This window comes from Felis catus, chromosome A2, assembly GCF_018350175.1.
Source record: "Felis catus isolate Fca126 chromosome A2, F.catus_Fca126_mat1.0, whole genome shotgun sequence".
NCBI classification, from domain to species: Eukaryota; Metazoa; Chordata; class Mammalia; order Carnivora; family Felidae; genus Felis; species Felis catus.
Window position 1 is genome coordinate 27525429 of NC_058369.1, and position 23936 is coordinate 27549364.

The following is a 23936-nucleotide window of genomic DNA, read 5'->3' on the forward strand; positions in this document are numbered from 1 at the left end:
AGCTGGTTGTCAGGTACCCATAACTAGCTGAATACACAAATCAATGGGAGGTTACTCATGAAGAGCTAGTAGCCTAATGAGAAATTTCTCATGCGCAAAAGCTGACCAAGAGGTAGAAGGAAATTCAAGCCCATTTCAGAGGCATCTGCCTCTTTATAAAAAGTAAAACCCCATTTTCTTTTGCTACAAAGGGACAATAAGAAAATCCATTCACTATATCTTGATTACTTCACTTGTTCTAAGACAGTTACTATGGATTAGGTACTTCCTACAAGCCATAAACCACATGCAGCACTGCATGAAGGATAACATAATCCTTGCAACCCAGTGATAGAGACACTATTATTAGCCCCACTAGACAAGTGTGGGAACCGAGGGTAAGAGATTATGTATCTTGCCAAGGTCAGTCAGCTCAGCTGGGATACAAACCCAGATTCTCTCATGGCCAATAGAAGTCATATACATAAGAGTGGGGCATTTTGCCTTGATGGAGCCATTTTGATAGCTTTCCCGATGGTTGTCAGTCAATTCCCTGGGGCTTCCTGGAAATGCAGGCACTGTGTCCATGGCTAAAAGCACTCCCCTCCCCACCTTACCCTTGCTCTGGGTTCCAGCCCACTGCCTTCTTTCAGGTCTTGAAATTGTTCCTTGGTACCCCAGAGCCCATGCACATGGTGCTCGCTAGCTGGGAACACACTTCTTCCCCCTCCTCGTGTTGTTGTCTGCTCTCCCACCTTCAGATCTCAGCTCCAGGGCCACCTGTTCAGAGGAGCCTTGCCTGCACCTGTGACTTAGCAGCCTTCTTCATTATAGATGAGCACTTTGCTTCAGAGTACTTCTCTGAGTTGGACCCTATTTGTTCAGATGGATCAGTGCCTGGGGCTCCATCTAGACTCATGCTTGTGTTCACAGCATTCAGCCCTGGGCCCGGCTCAGAGGAGCCTCTCACAACCTGTTGGTGGAAGAATAGGCACTCTGACCTACTAACCATGTCTGCTTCCCCATGTCGATGAGGTGCAAGCAAGGGAGGATGGCAAGCCAACAGACAGTGGGGTTGCGAGGCTAGATCTCCTCTCTGTTCAAGTAATGTCTCAGAATCATGTGCTTTGCTGAGTTAATTTTTACATTTCTTCCCCCATCTACAAACAGCAAGTAATCTTGCAGATCAATGCCTGGGACCAAAGAGACTTATGGAATGTTAAGATTATGCACATAAACGTACCAACTATGACAGCCACACTGAGAAGAATAGTAATCTTGTACCAAGCGATAGTTTATCAACCTTTGCCACTTATGAAATTCACAGCCAATTTAATTAAAAATATAACAGCTCTGAAAGCTGCTAAAATGACTATGACAACAATCAATCATTTTGTAATAGTGTTGAAGATCCATTAGGGACGTTGCACTGGATGCCAACTTTTTTTAAGCCCAGATAGTAGGGGCATTTCATTCTGCACAATTAATGTCACTGCATTAAAATATTGACTATCTATAAAGAAGAAAATACCAAACATCTTTATAACCCACATTTTTTTATGGGCAAAACTTGCTTAGAAAGGTGCTTTGAATTTATTTGTTATAAGCTACACATTTCACATTCAGAAAATTAAAATGGTTTCTACTGACTAACTCATTTAATCATTTACTTGATTTAATGAAAACCGCTATGCATTTTTCTCTTTCTGTTGCTAAGATTAATGCTTTCTGTTCATTAGCAATCAAATATTGCAGGAAGGTTTACATCTTATTCTCACTTAACTCACTGCCTTTTATTTCAAAAAATTCTAATAGAATTTAAATGGTATCTTTTAAATCATTTGGGAATTTTTCTCCTAGTAACTCACTTTGTCTTGTATAAGACACATTGCTAGCTTTGACACTGAGATATTTATCCCCAACTTCCTTTTCGAGTCTCTCTTTCTTGGGGGGGGGATGGTGGGGGAAGGAGGAAGTATATATATACATACATATATATATGTATACACACACATACACATATGTATACGTATATATACATACATATACATATACATGTATGTATATATACGTATATATACGTATATATAAATATATATACGTATATATACACACATATACATATATATGTGTGTATATACACACACACAGATACACACACACACACACACACACACACACACACACACACACATATATATAGGACAGGGAGTCGAGACTTCAGAAAAAATTATGAACCTAGCTTCCAGGGCTCCTAATTCATTAATGCATCAGCAACGTTGTAGTATCCCTTGAAATTCTGATTAGAAGGGCTCTTTGATTTATTAGTGGGCCTTTATGAGCTACCTTGGAGAATGAACCCATTAAAAATGTTAACCATAAGCAATCTGGCTTTCATTTAATAAAGAATCGAAGCCACCGGGTACAAGAGAATCCAGGCAAACATGGCACACTTCTGCCATCCCTCATAGAGAGGCTCCCGTTGCAAATGCCATTTCATTACAGCTGTGTCATCTGCACATGTGGCCTCATATCTGCTCTCCATTTCGATTTTCAGGTGTGTACAAATGGGCAGGTAAATTCCACTTGAAATACCTACAAGGGCAGATTCTACAATGGAATCTTTTTTACAATCAGGATGGTTACAAAAGAGTATAATCAATTTCAATTACTAAATAATAGAGTCAGTAGTTTAAGAGCACCATGCCAAGTTTTCCATTCCTATCAGGACAAAAAAAATGTTTGTTGACCCCCAAAATGCTTGACAGGAGGAAATAACAAAAGGTAGATGATGGTGTTTATACTGAATGTAGATACAATGGTTTAAGGACTTTGGGTATAAAAATATAAGCATTCAATTGGGAACACTAAGAGGGTAAGGACAAAGGAATCTTTTGGGTAGTAAGAAAATGATGTATTTTAAGGTGATACTCAATAAGCCATCTAAGTACAGGAGCAGACGTGTCCCTAAGTTTTGCTATTTCAACATGTTTTCTGCTTTTCTTGTGTGCATGCATGCATACGTGTGTATTATCTGCCTTCCTCACTGTGTTATGTGCTATTGATTGGTTATGGGAGAGGGATGTAAGAATCTTCTTTTCCATGTTATGGCTCAGGAAACTGAAATGCAAAGCATAGGTATACTTTGACACTAGCATAGTGATCTTTCCTTCTTAAGCACTCCTAAGGATAGCTGTTTTATCATTTGTGCAATTATTAAGGGCTTGTCACTGTCCTAGACTGTAATATACATGAGAAGCACAGCAGCTTCTGTCTTGTCCATTACTGCAGCTCCAGCACTAACTTGGCTGGTAGATGCTTTGTGAACTTCTTTTGAATGAATTAATGATTTTCCCAGGTCATTTACTATTGGAGCATTAGCCAAAGCAGGAATAAATTACAGTTCACTCTCCTGTTCTATTTGTGACTTTCTATTTACCCTGTGACTCTGTTCAAATACCAACCCCTCTGGGACGCAATTCTGAGCTTTCTCCTTACTTTTCTGGGCTCCATTAATGCTTTACACCCATCCCTCTGTGTTTTGTATACACAGCTTTCCTTCTGCAATCTTCTGTGTATGGCACCCCTTTCCCTTGTAAGAAACTATTGTATTCTTTGTGCTTGGGATGGAATTGTTTCTACATGGCCTCACACATGGACTCAGGATCTAGATCTGGTTGCTCAGAGCACCCTATCCCTCTGGCCATGGTTCCTGGTTCAGCAATGGGTATGTAACTCAAGTTGGACCAGAGTTTTCTGTGCAAAATTTTAATAAGCATTGCTGGGAAAAACAATCATTCCACTATAACCTAATAGGATGTAATCCTAATTAATCTAATCTAATGTGAACTGCTGGTGTTCACATTACCTTCCTTGGGAAGAAGCTGTGTGAAAGAAGTAGAGAGACACGAAGTGACATTGCTTAGGCTTCCAGATCCAGCCATGCCTGAATCAACTCTACCATTAGAATTTCAGTTACATGAACAAATAAATCCTTCCTCCTTCCTTGAAAGAATTTTGATTACTGGCCATGGCTTCTTGAGAGCATGGGCTAACTCCCTTCTATATCCCCTGCCCTTAGTAAAAGCTTGTTGAATGATAAACCAGCCTACTTCTTAAGGCAAGGACATCCCCAGGTGTTTGGGGAGTAAGACTATCAATAAAAGCTAGGGGGCTTTGTATCTTTTAGATCAAACTCTCGTAAGAGAAGGAAGAGATAATACAGACACTCTGGATCTGGAGGTGTCAATGTCAATTGTAAGAGAAAGAGTAAGGTGCTCTGCCAGATAAAGAGGATCTTACAGCGGCTTACAATAAGACAGTGGGGACCATGCCACTACACAATGGATTTCACATTTTGGCATTCCTACAGTGACTAGGTCTCAATCATTATGCCAGCATTTCTGTGGCAAATGGAATTAGCAATCCCACATTGGAAATGTTAAATTGTTAATAAGCCCCTTAGAGCTTTGCTTCTCCTTTGAACTCCATGACTGGTTTTGGGCCATAGACAAGTGTACTAAACCATCTCAATTTGAGCTGGTAATTGAGGGCCTCTCAAAGCCTGCCCAGAAAAGAATGTCTTCCACTGTGAGGAGAAACAGATGGTATTGACGTTTGATTTTTGTTTTTAAATCTAAGGCCTGGCCTTAGATTTGATCCAAAAGATACAAAGCCCCAAGAAAACGTGCTTCTGCAACTATTTGGAAGGTGAAGTTTCCAGGTACACCCTCCCCATTATCCAAAAATCTACACTTGTGCTAAGCTTAAGAATCACCCAGACCTGAATTTAAATCCCAGATTTGCTACTTTTTATTTTTATTTTTTTTGGCTGGAGGACCTTGATAATTTAATATCCATGAGCCCTTGCGTTCTCATGTATAAAGCCAGACTATATGACTTTCTCACAGATATTTTGTGAAGATTAAATCAGATAACTGATGTTAAATGCTTAGCAAGAACCTGGTACATACTAAGAGCTCAATATGCATTAGCTATGATTGTGATGGCAATGATCATTTAAAGCTTTTAAGCCAAACTTTGCAATGCTGAGTGCCTTATTAGCCATGAATTAACATCTCAAGTGTATCTGTCCACCTGTCATCACTTCTTCATGTATGCTCATACTAGCATCATGTCAATTTCCCTTTATTTCTGAAGCATTTATTCTTTTCTGTTTCTCTAGGTCTGAACTCCTGTGAAAATCTGATCGTGTCTGGGTGAGGAGCCCTTCTCCCAAGCTCCTGTAGCAGCTTATGTGTTTCCCGTGAACCCACCATACCTCTTTCCTACCACACCATGATCGCCCATTTACTCATTTCTAGAATCTTCCTGATTACAAAGGAGGCTCTGGGATGTCAGGGACTGTATCTGCCCAGATCACCATTTTATTTCCCTTGCTTAGCTCATTGCCTGGAAGATAATAGGTATTCAATATTTACTGAATAAATAAATGAAAATCATAAAGCTTTCCCCTGGCCCCTTAAATATTTCACCTATATTGCAGCTTTTGCATCTCATTTAAGGGTCTATCTGGGGACTCCAGCATAAGAACCTCTATTTTAGATGGTCATTACAAACAAAGAAGGGGAATTTGCAGGCTAAATAAAGAAGCAGCCATTCTTCATTACAGGCCAGAAGGAATTTGCACATCAAGTGTCTGTCTCCAGAGGGGAAGGGCAAAGTTGGTGTTGACACGGTGTTACAGATGAAGGGAAGCTGTGTCCAAGTCCCTCATGTGCCTTAGATGACAAGGAGAGCCAGGCCTTGCCCAAGGTCACATGGCTAGTGCCAGAGATAACCGGAGCCTTCCAGCTTCCAGAACAGCACTCACCAAACCCTCCCCTCCCCACTCCTATGCTGCCTACCAGAAGCACAGTCATTGCAAGAATTCAGTGAAGGCTTCCTTCAAAGCATGGCCAGAGAATAATTTAAGGAAATGCAGAATTTACACGACCTTGGTGAGATTAGGGGACAGGTCTTTCCAAGACAGATTTGATTCAAGTTGATAAAACCTTTGGAGAGAAGTTATTGCCTTGCTGCCTCATTTGAAAGAGGAAAACTTTCTATTTCTTTGTCCTTAATGAGGGCATAACTTCAGAGAGAAAAAGACCTGGTGCTTGAGAGCAAGCCCAATGAAGGCAGCAATCCTGTTTTCTTCCTCATTCAGGTTCAGCAGTGCCCTCAGCCCTGGCCTGGCCCACGCGAATCCTCAAGAACAAGGCAGATACAGGCCACAGCACTTCCCAACTGCATTTCACATTAACATGAACCCTGGGTGAGCATGGGGCACAATTCTGGAATCTATTAATCTCACTGCCACATATGCAGGATGTTTCAGATGAGCTCAGCCAGAGATCTGCAGTATTGGTGTTGTTTTTAAATCAGGAAAAAAGAAACTCACACTCTCCGTCATGCCAGATGCTCTATCAGATAAATATCACACACAGTGTTTTAGAGAAATATTATGTGATTTGAGAACATCTGCAATTCTCTAGAACATACTGTTATCAGAAGCTGACTTATACTAAATATCACACATCAGACTTTCCTTCAAAGGTCTTGCACTAAATTTGTCCACTGCAGCACAAATGTCTCCTTCTGAAACCGTATCAGACAGAGTTAAAATGTGTCAGCTCATTAGCATTACCACAAGTTGATTTCAGATGCACTCATGTTATCAATAACTGAGTTTTTTCCTGTTTCAGAAATGATGAGTACAGAAGAGATCTCCCCAATTGCTACTTTGGTTTGCAATGGGTGTTACAAATTCAAGACATCATTTGTTCTTAGATTAGCATGAGTGTCACCCTGCCCCCCACCCCACTATTTACAGGGTGCAGAGGAAAATACCAGGTGCTGTGTTAAGAACTGCAAACTATCATGTCCTCAAGAGTCCTCTGAGACAGCTACTATTAACTTGCATGTCAGGGCACCAAGGCCTAGTGCCCACATGACATGGTTTGTGGGGCACATTTGTTGTGCGCTAGGCACCCTCCTATGTGTTTAATTATATCTCATTTCATTCCACCAAACACTTTGAAGTCAGTGCTGTCATAACCCCTGGATTACAGTTGAAGAAACTGTCACAGGTCTCCAACTCAGTCCTAGTTTACTCCCAAACTCATGCACACTCTTTCATTTGACAATATATGTGAGGGTCCTTTTTTGGTGAAGTTAAATCTCCTGGACTCTATCTTCCCTCTCTGGATGATCTTGGGTAAGCTCTAGTTAATCTTCCTGTGGCTAAGTTTCCACCTTTGTAAAACAGCATAATAATAGTAAACTACTCAGAAGGTTGAGAGAATGCAGTGAAAGCACTTAGCACAGTGTCTGGCATATAGACATTACTCAGCAGACTGCAGGTATTGTTAATGATAATGACAACAGCTCTTATTATTTTTATGAAAATAATGCTACCTCAGAAAGTATATAGTGATTAAAACAAACCAAAACAGCACAATGAGGGTGAATTTAATAGTGTGTTAAGGACTATGTTCAAAGAGATGTCCCCACCAAGAAGAAGAGAGCTACATTCAATCAGAAGTGGTGGCCGTAGACCCTTATCTTTCTCAGCGTTGCCCGCGGGGGTGATACCCCTCTCCTACGCTGCATCACTGCCGTTCTCAGACCTCTGATAAAGCCCAAGATCATTCAAAAGAGGATCAAGAAGTTCATCTGGCACCAGTCAAAATGATATGTCAAAATCGAGCACAACCGGCGGAAACCCAGAGGCAGTAACCGCAGGGTATGAGGAAGATTCAAGGGCCAGAACTTGAGGTTTATGCTCACAATGTCTCTTCCAAGAACAAAGCCATTGTGGAAACAAACCCAGCTGGACATCAGGGTCACCAATCCAATGCCAGGCTATGCGGTGAAAAAAATAAATAGCTTATGTGCACATCTCATTTGTGTTAATAAAACCATAACACTGCCATCTGGCAAAAACAAAACAAAACAAAATGGTGACTGGAAGGCAAGCCTTCTCTTTTTAGCTCCAACGGGTTTATATACCTATTTCCTTGCAGGAAGCTGTGCATTATTCAAGTTTTGTATGACACACAATGAACTTTTCTTCATTTCTCTCTCTCTCAGAATCTCTACTGAATGTCCTGCCCTGTGGTCCTTGTATATGTTCCAGTCCGTGGCTGTGGGGAGGAGGTGGGGACAGGGAGCCATGCGTAGGAGTGTGCACTGACAGCAAGACCTGGTTTGCTCTAGTTTGCATTCAAGACAAAACTATGTCTAGTGACTGGGTAGATGTTGCTGTGGAGGCCAGCCACAATGTCTCCACTCTGTGCTCAACGTGCACTGGGTTGGGTTGTTTTGTACTTAATGCTCTCTTCTAGGTGTCCAATAAAAGAAAACTAAAATCCAAACCCCTTACCCTGGTCCTGCATGATCTGGCCCCAGCCTACCTCTTTCCTTCTCCCCCAAGACCTATTCTCAGATATCTCTTGAACACACGGGACTCCTTCCATCCTCAACCTTTTGCATCAGCTTCTCTCCCTCTGCTTCTGTTTCACATTTTGTTCCCAAGAGTCCTCATCATGGATCCTTCTTCTGCTGGATTGCCACTCAAATGTCAGTCTTCAGGGAGAACTTCCCTGCAACTCCCTGAACCAGTGAAGCTATGTCTATCCAATTATTTTCTTCATAGTATCCATTGCTACCTAAAATCATGTTATTTATTTGTGAGTTTATTATCTGTCTTACACCAGAATGGAAATTCCTTGAGGGCAGAGACCAGGCCTGCTTCGCTCATTGCTGATTATCTTGTGCCTGACACATAGAAAGTGCTCGATAAATACGTGTAGAATGAAAGAATGAAAGCCTGACAGAGCAATCAATAGAGCAGGAGTCAGGAGCTGTGCCTTTTCATTCTAATTTACTCCTCCTCACCAGCTATATGCCCTGATTTAGTACCGTCCTTACAGAGTCTTGGGATTTGGTCTGCTAACTAGGACTGATAAGTTTCTCCTTTGCTCACAGGATTTCCTTGATGAGCAAATGAGATTCATATGTATTTGTCTAGGAGCACACTTTATAAATTGTGACTATCAAGGATACAAAATAGGTTTCAATTCCCATGTCAAGTCTTAGTAGACAGGTTTATCTGAAGCACAGGCCCGAGATAAATCCCAGATTGCATGGCTCAGTGAGAAAGGGTGCAGCAATCGTTTAGTGATGTCTGCCTTGGAACAGGGAGATGGAATTAGCGACAGGGGTGTCACTTATTTGCTATCTGTGCCAAAGAAATGTCAAATATTAGAAGGCAGAGATTGATAATGTACAAACAGCTTCCTCACACTTTCAACAGCAGTATTTCTAGACAGTTGGGTTTGATATTTTACTCTCTTCCCTCTGTGCTATTTCAATTTATTTCACTGACCATATTAGTTTTGAGCTAAAAACTCATTTGTAAAAACCTCCTCAAAGGTTCTATCATATATTTAATATCATTGTTAAAATGCCTTTTATTTTAATGTTTATTTTTGAGAGAGAGAGAGAGAGCACAAGCAAGGCAGGGGCAGAGAGAGAGAGAGAGACAGAGAGACAGAGAGACAGAGAGACAGAGAGACAGAATCCAAAGCAGGCTCCAGGCTCCGAGTGGTCAGCATGAGGCTCAATGCAGGGCTCAAGCTCATGAACTGTGAGATCATGACCTGAGCTGAAGTTGAACACTTAGCCAACTGAGCCACCCAGGTGCCCCAGTAAAATTCTAAATTATTTGTGGAAGTCATCCCAAGAGACAAGCATTAAGAGCAAGGAAGCAAAAGCTGAAATTTCCCATGTAGGGCAGTATAACTCACTCACCACAAAGTATCCTTTTGGTATTAGAAGTATCTTAAATAGTGAAAGGCAAATACGTTCAATGAAGCAACAGTATCATTGATATTTCCTCATATAAAGGGTGTGTGTAGTTCAGGAACTCTCCTTTTTTACCCCTTGGTAACCAACCATGGCACTCCCTCTGATGCTGCTATTACATAATTTTGAAGGCGGTGAGACAAATTTTAATTCATTTAATAATTAGGTCAATAAAAACCATTATAGCTGAGAGCTCCATTAAAAGTCCATAATGTTACCTTAATGGGGGAAAAACTAATATAGTTCTGTTGGAATTTTTCCATGAAATTAATATTAGAGAATTTTAGTGGGCGTCTTAAATAGTTTAAATAGACATTTTTATTAACAGAACTAATCATGGAATTAAAACAAATGAAAATTGTTACATTTGCGATGATAAAGCACCCATGTTCGCAGGATTTTATCAGGCCTGTTCCTGTGAAGAACATTTACTATCACAAGTATATTAAACTTGCCTGGAAAGCTGCTCATGGCCCTTCACAGCTGCCAACCTGTGTTTTGGTGATTGCTTCTTGAATTCTATGGTTCCATTTCTTGGAGCCTGTCTGCTGGGAAACATTTCAAAGCAATAGCCCCCCAGATGAAAAGGCTTCTCTCAAGTCTTCTCTTTGATGTATAATATTAACCCCCTATAGGGGGTTAAGAGCTACTACATCTGAAACTGCTCAGAAAGACCTAAGACACAGAAGGGGTTGTGTCTACACTGCCCACAGATGTTTGATCACCTCTGTGTCATTGGCTTAATCACTCAAGGTCGAAATCAAGGTGAACTAAAGTAGACTTAAGTACAGGGTTATGTGATTTGGGTAAGTTTTGACCAGGAAAGCTAGATAGTGGGAGGGAAGAAGATTAAACCAAGGACTCAATTCCAGGGTGCCTGGGTGGCTCAGTTGGTTAAGCATCTGACTTCGGCTCAGGTCATGATCTCGTGGTTTGTGGGTTCAAGCTCCACGTTGGTCTCTGTGCTGACAGCTCAGAACTTGGAGCCTGCTTCGGATTCTGTGTCTCCCTCTCTCTTTTCCACTCCCTGCTCTCTCTCTCTCTCTCTCTCTCTCTCTCTCAAAAATAAATAAGCATTAAAAAAACAAAACCAAAAAACCATGGGCTCACTTTCTGGTCACATGAATCCTATGATTCTGGGAGTTATTCAAACACACAAGTCTCCATGTATGGCTGCATCATTGCTACTTAGATACTAGCAACTATTTTCATAATCAAACATACCAGATAAGGATTCAAGGTGATCAATACTGACCAAAGGTCAAGGCTACAGACATGCTTAGAAATATTATACATTAATGGACATTGGCTGATACACACACCCAAGTAGTGGCTGGAGTATGTGAGGACATGCAAACAGCATAGGATTTTGGAATGGGAAACCCTGCATTTAATCTCAGCTCTTTTGCTCCCAATAGCATGATCATGGGCAAGTCAGCTAACCTCTCTACTATTCAGTTTCAGTATGTGGAAAATGGGGATTGATGGGGTTTTTGGTGGTTGGAATATTTGAAAGAGATTATGGATGAAAACTACCTACTGCCATGGCCACTTTCTTTAGTGGAAAGAGAGACCTCTCAACATGCATTGGGGCAATTCAAGGTGTTCTTTCCCAGACACATTTAAGGTATAAATGGGAGGCCTTGTCTAAACCCCAGCTACACTGGTGTGCTCTCAGCAAGGCTTACACATGGCCAGCCAGGCTAATTCTAAATACCAGAGGAAAGAGGCACATCTTTGCAATTACTTCATTTCCTTCCCTGGGAAGATTCCCATGGATTAGAAACACTAGGAAATCTATGAAGATATATCTATTTAACCCAGTTCTAAATGGTGTCTGTTGGAAAATGTCATTCTGTGGTATAGGAATCTTCCTTTGACGGCTTATGTAGGCGGATGTGTGCAACGTTTGCAACTGATTAGTATTTCAGGTGAAAAGGCACAGACAGGCACAGTAAAAATGAACGAAGTCATTGGATCTTCCGGACTCCTAATCAAGAGTTGGTGCCTGACAAAGCTGAGACAGTTCATACTGGTCGTGGTTATAATGCCATGCAAAATGGAGAAGGAATGCCTTCCAAAAAACATTGATTAATGGCAAAATACATGCACTTCCTTTCTCAAGGTCTATGATTTTCAAACAGATGGGGGTAATCTGTGTGGGTTATTTTGTGCCTGGCAAGTAGAAGGGAAAAGGTAGAAGTCACAACAATTTGAAGTTGTTACTAAAGATTCACGTTTTGAAACCAATGGGACACTTTGCCCTAAAATAAATATATCCTGTGAAAAAGAAATCTTGATAGCAAAAAACTATAAAAGAAAATCCTAGGGGCACCTGGTGGCTCAGTAGGTTGAGCTTCCAACTTTGGCTCAGGTCATGATCTCACGGTTTGTGGGTTCGGGCCCCGTGTAGGGCTCTGTGCTGATAACTCAGAGCCTGGAGCCTGCTTTGGACTCTGTGTCTCCCTCTCTCTCTACCCCTCTCCCACTCATGTGCTCGCTCTCTCTCTCTCTCTCTCAAAAATAAATAAACATTAAAATTTTTTTTTAATTAAAGAAAAAAAAAGCATGGGGGGGGGCACCTGGGTGGCTCAGTTGGTTGAGCTCCTGACTCTTGATTTCAGCTCAGGTCATGATCTAACCGTTTGTGAGTTCAAGCCCCGTGTCAATCTCTGTCTGACAGCCCAGAGCCTGCTTCAGACTCTGTGTCTCCCTCTCTCTCTGCCCTCTCCCTCCACCCCTCCCTCAAAAATAAATAAACATTAAAAAAACTTAAAAAAACCCTGAAATCATTCCAAAAACTATTTTTGGAGGGGAATGTTGGAGAGAACTGACTCATTTTGCAACTTCTTTCATTTAGTTTGTGATATTATTGGGCATTAACTTGAGATTCACTATTCCTGTGGCAAGTACTTACTTTTGCTAAAATTACCAAATATTCTCTGGAACAGAGAATCTTATCAGAAAATTGATCTTTAATACATAAAGGCATCTTGCAAGAAAAAAGTCCCTTTGGGGGGATTTTTTTTTAATGGTTCACTGCCAGCCTTTCACAGTCTCATGGAAATTTGGAGATTGCTCAGATATTGTTTCCATAGGAAGAGGGAAAAGGGAACAAAGAGAGACATAATACTTGTGACTTTAGACGCTACTACCATTTTCTGGTTTGTTCAGTGAGGGCAGCAGAGGTTAATAACAAGGAAGTAAAAACCATTCAGGAATACAAAATTATTTACAAAAAATCAGTTTGTGCATTGCCTTTTTTTTCCCTGTGACTCTGACAATTGCCAAGAACTGTAACTGTACTCACTCAGTATTATTTAAATTAAATTATCAAATGCAAATGCTAAATGTGAACCTCTCAGCAAAGCACTGGATTATAACACCACATCCTCTATTCAGACTAAAAGCTGATTACTGGTTCTGGAGCTATAAACATGTCAGACAATAATTTAATTGCTTTGCAGGTAAAGGAATATGCAATATTCTTGTTCTCATTCTGGAACTCAGTGCAACTCTTTAATGCAACATAATGATCATAAACATACACAGAGTCTTCACTTGACACCTGCTTTATGGTAAAAAGCAGCTACAGCAAATTTTAGCAAAGCTCAAGGAACCAGGCAGTGCCAGATTTTTTAAACACTAAGCAAAATGGGTTTCTCACCAAGCGGCCCAGGCTTTTACTCTGGTTCATAAAGATGCATTTTCAAAATGGGTTAAAATCTATAATGAATTTCAGGTGCAAAGGACCACCTTCTAACAGCTAATTTGCTTCCTGCCTTCAGCTGAGTTGTTAACCAGAGGCAGCCAACATGTGTACCCCCTTCTTGGGCCACCGGTGAACACAGATGTCACAATCAATACTCATTAACTATAGAATCAGGATCAGAGGAACACTCAGGAAAATAGGCAGGGTCTAAAATGTAACCAGGAGGACTGCGTAAGCACATTGCGAGCATTCCTTGCTCAGTGTTAAACCAAAACCAAAACCAAAAAGAGATGGAGCAGGAGGGGAAGAGGGGAAGAGGGGAAGAGGGGGAGAGGGAGAGATGAAGAGAGGAGAGGGACTGACATTTCTTGACTTCACTGTGGAGCTCTCCATGCATCAGCGCACAACATTCCCAAGGATCATGAGAGGCTGGCAGAACTGTTCGCATCTTGCCGATGAGAAACCAGAGGCTCAGAGTGACTCATCTATTATCATTCAGTCAAAAATGGCAGAGCTAAAGCACAACTCACCATCATCTCCCCCTTTCTTGCTTGCCACAAGAGGTGTTGAACATTTCTTTGCAAACTGAGGATGAACAGGAGACCTTTGAGTCTGGGGTCCAACTTGAATACTAGACACCCACTAAATGCTATCCAGAAACTACTCTATAGAATTGCACAATTGGGCCTGCCATTTACAGTATGCTGCTATGCTAACTCCTCTGCCCCAACACCTGGTGAGCACTATGTGTCAGGCCCATGCTACTTCTGTGCTCATGTAATCCTCACAGGAACCCCATAATCCTTTAGGAAGCACCCATCCTTTTATCCATGGTGCATGTAAGGCTGCCTTAGATGACTCACACCCAACAGAATCATGGCAGGATGTAAATGTGTGTCTCTCATTTTCTGCAATGTACTACTTTTTAACAATTTCTTTTGATGGTTATATTATTATTTTTTACATAATCAAGAATGATTTTTTGGAAATAGGCTAGATGCAAATGCAAATCCACCAATATATGAGGCATGGTTAATTCTGGGTGGTAAGCACATGGATGATTGTTATTTTCTTCTTTGTACATTCTGGATGTTTGGTTTCCATAAATAAGTGAAAATGTACTCTTTAAAGAAAGAAAAAAAATAGCAGCTCTTCACTACTGCTGCAGTGAAAGCAGAATAAAGTTTTTTTATTAAATAGTAGGAAGAACCAATACTTATTAAATACTCTATATCGATGCCAGGCGTAACACCTGGCTTCTTCTATGCTCGACCCCATCAATTCCTTCTGACAATTCTGGAAGGCAGATTTCACCATCCTCATTGTACAGGTGAGTACAGTGAGGTTCCAAGTGGGTAAGTGACCTGCACAAGGTCACTGGAGCATCTGGCCTCCACTGACTTCTCTGGCCTAAAGTTGCATGTTGGTCCCCCCAGCCCTTGCTCATGCCCTGGGCTCCGGCTCCCAGGATCCTTGCCCTTTCCTGACCACAAGCTCCAGGTTCTCAGGTCCATACCTTTGCTTACTCCCTCTCCTCTACATGAGAAGCCCTTGTCCTGCCTCCATTCATTTTCCCAAGGCCATATCAAATATTGCTTCTTCCACAAGTTTCCCTGACACTCCTGGCTGCCAGTCACCTTTGCCTTTCCCACATTCTCCTCAGAGTGTGCCAGAGTTTGCTAAGTGGCAGTTTCCAGGCCGGTTCAGGCCCTCTGAATGCTTTGCATGGCTTGTTCAGTGTTGTCAATACTCACAAATTGAGAGATTTTACACAAAGCGTTCTGTATATCTAGTGGCTCTGGCCCCCCAGTTCCTGCTTTGCAATAATTAACTGTAACTAAATAACCATTATGCTATTTAGATATGAAGGGCTTGCTTGGGCTCTTATAAGCCTTCTGTTAATCTCACTTCCTACCCTTGACACATTTCCCTTTGCTCATTGCTACTGTCTGGCCCCTGAGGACATGTATGTTTAAGGCCTTGAATTAGAATTTGCCTTGGATTGTTATTTTGGAAGTATTTTGCCTCTTTACCCATCTACAAACCCATTATCTACAAACCCATTATATGTTTGGTGTTCCCTCCTTCCCACCGCCCAGCACAAAGAAGGTGCTCAGTGTAGGCCAGAAAACAGTCAAGTCACTATTGCCATAATCTCAGGGAAATGATGGTGGTGGTGGTGTCCTGGATTAGAAACAATGAAAATAGATTCAAAAGAATCTCTCCTCCAAAATTACAGCCCGTATTTATTTCTTTTAATACTTTCCATCTTGAACTGTAATAATATGGATCCACTTCTTACGTATTCTACTAGATCGTGCCTTCCTTAAAACATGTTGGGTGCAATACTTGCCCTGCAATATCCCCAGCCCAACCTCGCAGCATGGCTCACACAGACTAGGCACTGGATGAATGTCACTTGTAGGACCACAAACCCTGACCCTGAAACCCAGCATTTCTGTTTCTGCTACATTTAAAGCCAACAAAACTCATGTCCTTTCCTCCCACTCATTAAATTAAAAGCTCAATACATTAATGATCTGAATGAGAGTCAAGAGTCTATGATCGTCCTCCCAGTTTACAGACAGGGGCAAGATCAATTTTCCCCAAGTTGTAGGGTGAGAAAGAAGACTAAAAACTGAAGACTTGAAAGCCATGCACAGGGCCAGGCAAGGTTTCTGTGTTCATGTCATCTCAGGGTCCTCATTAGTGACCCTGCTCTCCTTGTGGCGAACTATAGTGCCTGCATTGATGAGAGACCTGTGAGCTGGCTCCCCCTGTATTAATAGTCCCTGCCTATGATTTGGCAGTCATGCGGGTCTCATTAGAGTGTAGCACATGCAGTTTCAGAGGGCCTCATTTTAAGAAAATACTTTGCATATGAACAAAGGTGGAAAGATATCAGGCTTTTAAAGAGAATCTCCATCCCACTCATCAGTTAGCCAAGTTATCTGGAGATTCTGTTAAGTGAAGAAGCTCCTGACCTTTGCAAGTTATCAAAGGTGACCCAACAAAGCAAAGGGGCTTTGTTCCCCCCATTTCTTTTTCTCCGTTGCCTTGGACAACCAAGCCTGAACAAAACAGCATCAGGGAGACTGTCATGTAATAACTCCCTTTTTTGCTTCAGCAAGGGACATCTGAAAGAAAGGATTTTTTTTTAAATGAAGAATATCAGAATGAAAGAAGGCACAAGAAATCTGACAATTCAGGGCACACAGATTCTGAGTAGTGATAAATGTATGCAGGGACTGATTTTCAGGGTTAGGTCTTTAAACATTTTTAAGTAGCAGCTTGGCATCAGTTAAGATATGAATATTTTCTTCATTGATGTGGCTTTATTCACGAAATATCCTGCTTCCTTGAGCAGGAAGGGGGCCACAAAGACATCTCACAAAGTTACCATCAAATCAGGTTGTATCTGTATCTCTAATTCTTTTGGGGAGAGAAGGAAATCATAGAACCCACAAGAGGGGCTCATAGCTTCACATGCACTTAAATCCAAGCAGGGGTCACTATGGCTTGGTCAAGTTTCAAAATATTTAACAGACCACACATTTTCTGCACCGTAGCATTTTAGGGTCCATATCTGTCTGCCTCCTTATCCCACATATCTGGGTTTTTCCTTAAGGAATAAAACACTGCCATCTTGGTCTCATAGTGCTCTCCTCTTTGTTGACTCTTCCAGGAACTGGTAAAAATCAGGTCATGTTCAGGGGCTGTCCCAACCTAAAAAGGCTGGAGTGAACTGCCCAGGTCAGCTGTACTCTTATGTTTTTGGGAAAACCATTCTTTTCTTTCTCCCAGGTTGATGGGCTCTGTAAAGACTAGTATTTTCTTACTATTAAAGTGATCTAATCTTGGAGTCTGGTGTGGGCTTAAGGGAGGGGAGGCAAGGAGCTAAGGAAACCATTCAGTGTGCTTCGCTTCTGTCTGTAGTAAAGAAAGATTCCTCTTCTGTCTAGCTTGAAGCAGTGGAAATCTAGCTTAGAGCAGTGGAAATAGGGCATTAAATCAAAGACTCAGAGAGTGCCTTTGTGTGATTTCATGATCTGTAGGCATCTAACCTTTCAGATCTTGTAAAGGAGAGATAAGGGCTAGTGACTCATTGGACTAGTATTTAGGTGATTCTTACCCCTAGTTTTTCTATTTCCTACAGGAATATTAAAAGTGATTTAATGCAATTCATTTTGGAGATAAAACATGGGGGTCCAAAGTCAGGGAGAAGATCCATCCAAGGCCACAAAATTCACACTGTTCTTGCAATGTCCTGTACTTATATTAGACATGTCCATTGTCCCACCATCCTCAATTTGCCAGGCATGGACTCCAGCCTTCTATTTATTCTTTTTCCCCATGCTACAACATATAAATCTTTTAGGGTTCTTGCCTATGTCTTGCTTTCCAAGGAGGTCAGATAATGATCAGAGGTTAGATTGAGGCCTAAAAGTTGACTCTTTAGGTCTCTTGCCAGCTAATGCAGTTGATGTCCTGGGTTTTATGCATTCATTTTCATGTAGATTTTGTCATATGATTCTTACAATCAAAGAGGAGTGGGAAGGGTACATCTGCAGAGTACCACACCACATTCTATGCTCACTACACAGTTAAGCTTCATTTAAGTCCCCAAAGAATACCCATTTTACAAATAAGGTAGCTTATAATAATGAGGCACAGAGAGGCAAAAAACTTGACTATGGCTGTAAGTCTGGTATATGAAGGAAACTGAATCCAGCTCCTGGATCTCCAAATTGTATGTTCTTTCCAATGCTTCATCTTACTACTATAGTCTGACTAGTCATGGCTTCATCAAAATCTTTCATGTGAAGCTTCTAAATCCCTAGTGATATTTCCAACCAGTGTGACTTTTTACCCACTTGCCTCTCACCCATGATGCACAGTCATTATTGCCTCAAGTGAATTATTGCACATTAACAAATGATATATATCCCCAGCTGTCAGGGCCAGATGCAGCTATGGAATGTGGATATATCCTCCTAGTAACTTGACCATCATCACCAGAGAAACAAGAACAACAAAATCAAATGCCAACCACCAAAACACAAGTGTACATCTCATCTCAAGATAAAGACAAGGGAAAGACCCTCAAAAATCACATGGCTTCTTTGCTCTACTCTTTTTTTTTTTAACGTTTTTATTTATTTTTGAGACAGAGAGAGAGACAGAGCATGAACGGGGGAGGGGCAGAGAGAGAGGGAGACACAGAATCTGGAACAGGCTCCAGGCTCTGAGCCATCAGCCCAGAGCCCGACGCGGGGCTCGAACTCACGGACCACGAGATCGTGACCTGAGCTGAAGTCGGACGTTTAACTGACTGAGCCACCCAGACGCCCCTTTGCTCTACTCTTTGTCTAGTCTCAGTTCAGACAGTTCTAGAAACAACAGTCATAAACAGGGCCGTTGCCATACTTTTGGGGAATAGGGAAAGTACCAGAAAAGAGGTTCTACTGTTGTCATGGCTCTGGCTGTGACCCTCTCCTTTCTAAAACTCTATTCAGGGATTGGCTTGAGGACATGCCCAGATTTCTGTATCACAGCAAAACAGGAGGACTATAAATAGGTTAGATATTGCAATGGACATCTAAGATTGTATTTTAGAATGTTGAATTATACCTAACTGGATAGGATTTCATCAAAGTCCCAGGGAATCTTTCCTTTAGCCTCAAATCCAGTGTCATATATTTGGGGTTGTGTGTGAAGTGGAGATCTATCTTAACAGTAGCGAGAAAACAGGAATTCATTTTGGGTGCCATCATCTGGAATGAGGTCCAGAACAAGGCAATGGGATATAAAAATTGAAAGTTATAAGACACTTCAGAGGTCCTCTTGTCTCTCATTTTACAGGTGGAGAAACTGAGGCCCAGAGAAGCTGATGGCTTTTTAAAAGTTACACAGTGAGGGGTGCCTGGGTGGCTCAGTCAGTTAAGTATTTGACTCTTGATTTTGGCTCAGGTCATGATCTCATTGTTCATGAGATTGAGCCCTGCATTGAGGATTCTCTCTCTCCCTCTCTCTCTTCCCCTTCCCACTTGCATGATCTCTCTCTCTCTCTCTCTCTCTCTCTGTCTCTCTCTCAAAATAAATAAATAAACATTAAAAAAAATGTTACACAGAATAGAGTCAGGACCCAGGCCAGGACCCAGGCCTCCTAAGTCCTGGGCCAAAGCAGGTGATTATCCAACCATAACATTAAAACAATGTTCCCATGAAAGAAGAATCAGATTTTAGGTTGGTTTCATAGGGCAGATAGGGAACCACTGGGTAGATCAGAAGGAAGCAGACTTAAGTGGTGGTAAAACACACACAACATTCACCATTTTAACTATTTTAAAGTACATAATTCAATGGCATTTAGTACATTCACAATGCTGTGCAACTATCACCACTATCTAGTTCCAGAACATTTTCATTATCCCAGAAGGAAACCCTGTACCCATTAAATAGTAATTCCTCATTTCCCCCTCCCTTCAGTACCTGGCAACCACTAATCTGCTTTCCGTCCCGATCGATTTGCCTATTATGAGCATTTCATATAAATCGAATCACACAGTAAGTGGCCTTTAGTGTCTGGGAAAGCAGATGTTCTTACAAGGCACTCGGGATGACAGAACTGTGTGCTTTGCAGGGGGCTGGGTATTGCCTTCCTGAAGGCTTGAGCTGAGGCCAGGGCTAGATGTCTGCGTGGGGTGGTGGGGGGGGACTCTGGCAAGAGAAGTGGGCTGGTGAGGATGGCGAGTCAGGGCTTCTTGGACAAGCTTTGGGGATGACCTCCCTCCTCAGCACCCCAGCTCTGCCCCGCAGCCACACTCTGCTGAATCATAAAGTCCAAGTCGGGCAAACCCTACCCTTCCTGCTGATTTCCTCTCTTGCCTTTCTTCTCCCACCTCCTGTTCTGTTGACACTTGTTTGCCAATTTGCCTGACACGCCACGGACAATCTTCTCACTTGAGCATGTTTGACCTGAATGTACAGCTTTCTGCTGAGCTGATCTGGAGTTTCAGTTGGCCGTTAGTGCAGCCAGGCATGTATTAAGAGCAGGGATAAATGAGGATCGCCTGAGCTTTAACTACTGATTTGGCTCAAGAAGCTCAGGGATAATCTATAAAACCTGACAGTTGAGGGCAATAAAATTAGCTACAGAAGGAGTGTAGGGTAGAAACATTGTCTTCTGGTGCTCTGTGTGCAGTATACACTTACACACAAAAGCCACTATAAACACTCTGACACAAGCCTTACAACAGCTTGGAGGAGAGGCATTGTATTTGAGTAGCTGGATTAAAAAAATCAGAGGGGAAATCTAAGGGATCACAGAAGTATCATTTTCCAGGTGGTAACAATAGATTTCATCCATGACCTGGAAATCATCTTAGAACAAGATTATCAGATCTGCTTTGCATGTAGAACTAAAAATTAAAACATTCTTAAAAAAATAATTAAGGAACGTGTACCAGGTTGAATAGCACCCTCCAAAAATTTGGAGGAAATCGGTCTTTGGTGATATAATTAGTTACACATGGTCATACTGGATTAAGGTGGCCCTAAATCCAATGACTGGCACCCTTATATAAAGAAGGGGGATTTGGAGACACACAGACACCCACAGAGGGAAACAGGCCATGTAAAGGTGGAGTCAGAAATAGGACGGATGCAGTTATAAGCCAGGAAATGCCAAGGATTACCAGCAACCACCGGAAGGGAGGAAGAAGGAAGGAAGAGTTCTTTCTAGAGCCTTCAAAGGGAGCATGGCCCTGCTGATACCTTGACTTTGGACTTCTGGCCTCCAAATTTGGGAAAGAATACAATTCTGTGGTGTTAAACTACTCAGTCTGTGGTAATTTGTCACAGCTGCCCTAGCAAACTATTCTAGAACACTCCTGACTCCCTCTTCTCTTATACCAGGGTACAAACCTATTTAAAAAATGGAAAGACTTCAGCCCTCATAACAAAATCTCATTCTATCTATTTAACTTCTGAACACGGATTCATAAACAAGTAGTAGCCAATTCTACCGACTAAAAAAGTGCTTTCTATTAACCAAGCTTTGTTTTGTGTATTTGTCTGCTGGTTTTGTTTGTTTCCTAGTGGTGAGAAAGACTGACCCTCAGATCTGTTTGTCTTCAGATTTGCCCCTCGCTCTTTGGGGGATGGCTTCCCTTAAGCTGCCCAGCACAGTCTTCTCTCATTCTGCTTATCCTTGGCTCCCCCTCTCATTTTCCAGAGAGAGACCCAGGGACTCAGAGACAAACTCACAGGGGCTGAGCTATGATTCCTCCATGTTGATTATAATTTTTATCACATTATATGGGATCCCTCTGGTGGTTACTGAGAGACACGTCAGTTTTGAGAGATTAGGGACAAACCAAAAACTTCACATCTACAGGCTAAGAGATTCAGGGTTTACAAGTTCTAGCAAGACAGACAGATGCTGCACGGCTTTGGGCACCTTCTCCAGGTTTGAGTGACAGCTCCCAGGGCCAAGTAATGTTCCATTTGTCTGGGGCATGACATGCTGCACTGGTGATCCTTGAAAATTAGCATCATTTGTGTTAACAGGAATAGTGATGCAGAGCTCTCTTGCCATAAGGAAAACAGCACAGACGATACCGGCCACCTCAAAGGAGTGTGTTCTGGCTACAGGGATCCAGAATGACAAAAAGACCAAGAAGAGATGTTGATGGGGACAACATTACCAGACCCTGATATGGGACAGATTTCTGAGCACCTCATCAAACACCTCCAAGAAAAGCTTCTCACGGTGACCCTCCAAAGACAGTCAAAGCCAGCCCCCTTTCTTACTTACGATTATACATAAAAACATCTATCTGGCTGAACCCAGCCTGTCCCTCGGTTTAAAACAATGGCAGAATAAGAGATAACTTAGGAAATGAGTCATTTTCTTGACTGACTGGAGCACTCCAAGTTGACATTGGTAAAGCTCTATTAAAATGCCTTTATGTCCTGATACGCATAGATGTGTTAATTTATAGCATATTCATCAGAAGACCTAAATTAATTGCTCTCTGATGAATTTTCTAACACCTCCTTTCTGCTTTTCCACCTCCACCCCCCCGCCCCAAAGTACACTGATAAGGTCAGCAGCACTATCAGATGCAACACACTTCAACTTCCTTCCAAGCTCGTAATTAAAGCTAATTAGTAGTTTTAGTCATTAGCACATGTAAGCTTTCTACTCTCTGAATTAATAAGACTTACTCAGGTTTGGAGCCAAGTAGACTTTTCACTCTGTGGTTCTGATTCCTGAACTGCTTGTGGTTGGTTAATTTAAAGCATGTCTGTTCCAAGAGGGATACTAAAAAGACACCCTTACTTACGATGGCCTGCTCTCAAGCCGGGGTGTGAGTTGTGTATTGACAAAAGAGGAATTGTGGTCACCGGAAAAAATCAGAATGCTATGAGTTTGCAGTGACTGATCAGTCTCAGCCCCTCAATGTGAAACGGGTTGTGTCCAGTTACTGTGTCCCTTGGACTCCACACACCTCCAGGATGTTCTTTTTCACTTATGTCACCTAGGGACAACATGTCTGCACTGAGCACATCAAATCCTTTTGATCTTAACAGAAGCAGGGGCGCTGGTGGTGGGGTGTTAAGAAATAACTGCTCATTTTGGTTCAAATAAAAATCAAAAAGGAGAAAAATCATTAAGTCAAATCAGTTTCTGCTTCTGTGTAGACAAAGAGATTCTCCAAATAGCTTTCTGTTTCTTTTTTTAGTCAGTGTGTGGGCATCCTGCGTGCCCAGACAGAATTAAGTGTGTGTTTTAAATCAAGAAATCAAATCTATATTCTATTAAAAGGAAAAAGGCTCTGTGATTTGTTTTCAGACCTTAGAAACAGTTTGAGAAAAATCTTCCACGGGTGAGCTCATTTGCCACCCCTTCTCAATACTAATCTCGGTGGGGGGGTGGGGGGGAATAGCTCAGTGATTTACTAGACTCCTTATGAGTCCAGAACAATAGTGGGGTGGGGGTGGGGGTGGGGGTGGGGGTAGGGGTGGGAGCTCATAGCACCAGTCATTTTGATGCATAAGGGAAAGAAAACAGTCACTTCTGCATGAAGATCACCTACGAGGCAGCCCCAGGTCACCAGAGTGAATCGTTCTTATTTTAATGGCATAGAGACTGCAGCTGTGATAGCCACATCTGGATCCATAAGGGGCCACCAACATTACTAAGAGCAAAGGCACATTTAGTCCTGTGGATATCTGTGACTGTGAAGTTGACCAGGGACTGGGTTCCCACAGCCTCTCAGGCTCAATTCAGTGGGAGCCTGGTCTCCCACCAAATGATTCCATTCCAGGAAGTACTTGACTAAGTTGCATTAACAGCCTTTCTCAGATA

General features: G+C 41.9%; 1 protein-coding gene and 1 long non-coding RNA gene across 16 annotated transcripts in view; one reads left to right on the forward strand and one right to left on the reverse strand.

Annotated features, from left to right (window-relative positions):
- LOC109496496 overlaps positions 1 to 5450 on the forward strand; it is a 353319-nt gene extending 347869 nt beyond the window's left edge. For all 3 annotated transcript variants that reach the window (XR_006594750.1, XR_006594749.1, XR_002152534.3), the window contains exon 6: positions 5165 to 5450. This is a non-coding gene — a long non-coding RNA (uncharacterized LOC109496496). The remainder of the gene's footprint in view (positions 1 to 5164) is intronic.
- Positions 1 to 23936, reverse strand: part of FHIT (fragile histidine triad diadenosine triphosphatase) — a 1423954-nt gene that overhangs the window by 61441 nt on the left and 1338577 nt on the right. The gene's annotated exons all lie outside the window — the stretch shown is intronic.